Source organism: Penaeus monodon, chromosome 23 (assembly GCF_015228065.2).
Source record: "Penaeus monodon isolate SGIC_2016 chromosome 23, NSTDA_Pmon_1, whole genome shotgun sequence".
Taxonomy (NCBI): Eukaryota; Metazoa; Arthropoda; class Malacostraca; order Decapoda; family Penaeidae; genus Penaeus; species Penaeus monodon.
Genome location: NC_051408.1, coordinates 19889709 through 19890634, shown reverse-complemented (window position 1 = coordinate 19890634; position 926 = coordinate 19889709).

Below are 926 nucleotides of genomic sequence, written 5' to 3'. Positions count from 1 at the left end.
AACCGACTTGCGCTGCTGCACCACTGTGCACTGACCCGAACACGCTATGAGGACTAAGATGGCGATAGATCAATCACAAATAACATATAATCTTAAAAAGACGACGTTTATTTACTAACCTACATAAAGTCTTATCATCTTTCTTAATTAATCATCATCTAATTATAACTCTCCCTCCCAACTACGTGCAAGGGAGCATATAAATATTGGTAACCAGTAAATTTCCCCGTGTAACAACGCCATGAAAACTTATATCATTCTACCAACTTATCCAATCCAATTTAAATATAAGTTCTAAACATCATAATTAGTCGATCACATCAAATTGTACCCGAAAATAACCCGTCTGACAACTCCCAGCCCCCCGAGATAACAAACCAGCTTTAAAACATGACCTACCGCAACTTCTCACCTGACCAGTCCGATAATTAAGAAGGAAAAATTTATCCAAGTATTGAAGACTATTTTCCAATCACACCTAACCAAATTCAACACTTTCAACAGAGCAAACCGCAACGCAACCTCAGCTCAGCATCGACCATTGGGCAACTAAGGCACCCGATCCAACCGCATCTAATGGACCGATCAATCCGCTAGGCAACACCAGTAACCCCAATTCATCGGCCTACCCAACGAAAAACCCGGAATGGCAAAATAAACTCTCTCCGGCAGCCAATTTTCAACCAATGACCTACCACAACTCACCCGACGAGTTTGACAATTTAAGTCAAATCCACTCTTTCCATGGGGCCACTCACCCTGCACCGCTCCACGACACCGACCAGGAGGCAAGGAGTGTCATTCTGTGTTATTAAGAGCAATATTATTGTTACGTGAAGGTAACGGGGGGGGAGGGGGTACGCCTGGTTACGAAAGCATAACTGTGCAGTGCACAAGGAACCTCTTAGGAGTTCATGCACTTTCTT